Source organism: Ctenocephalides felis, unplaced genomic scaffold (assembly GCF_003426905.1).
Source record: "Ctenocephalides felis isolate EL2017-DRISC unplaced genomic scaffold, ASM342690v1 CF-g0.4_SCAFFOLD_01886, whole genome shotgun sequence".
NCBI lineage: Eukaryota > Metazoa > Arthropoda > Insecta > Siphonaptera > Pulicidae > Ctenocephalides > Ctenocephalides felis.
This window is the reverse complement of record NW_020538040.1, coordinates 160498203-160498644: the sequence shown is the minus strand read 5'-3', so window position 1 is coordinate 160498644 and position 442 is coordinate 160498203.

Here is a 442-nt window from a genome sequence, read left to right as displayed (position 1 = left end):
CAACAAGCTATGTTTTTTAAATTTACAAAACAAAAAATCATTAGTTTTATTAAATGTCAACGTATATCAAAAAATATGAAAAATATTTGTTAAGTGTACTTCATTACATTTTACTTAAATCTTGAAATATAAATTTTATACTAGTGTTTTTTAACCAAGAGATTTTGAAATTAAAGGTAAGTAACTTTTTGTTTCTCAATTTTTAACTTTCCGTAGGGTAAGTTATTGTAATCGTGCAAAAATCGAAATTGAAAATTTTTACATTTGCTCACGTTTTGAAGGTTTCTTAACATTTTGGCATACCTCAGAAAAAATGGATGTGTGCGTGTATGTGTGTGTGTGTATTTATGTATGGATACAATTTTTCGTCTACGTTTTCAGGCGCACAAATCAACCGATTTAAATGATTCAAAAAACATTCGATTTCTATTGATAGGGAGAT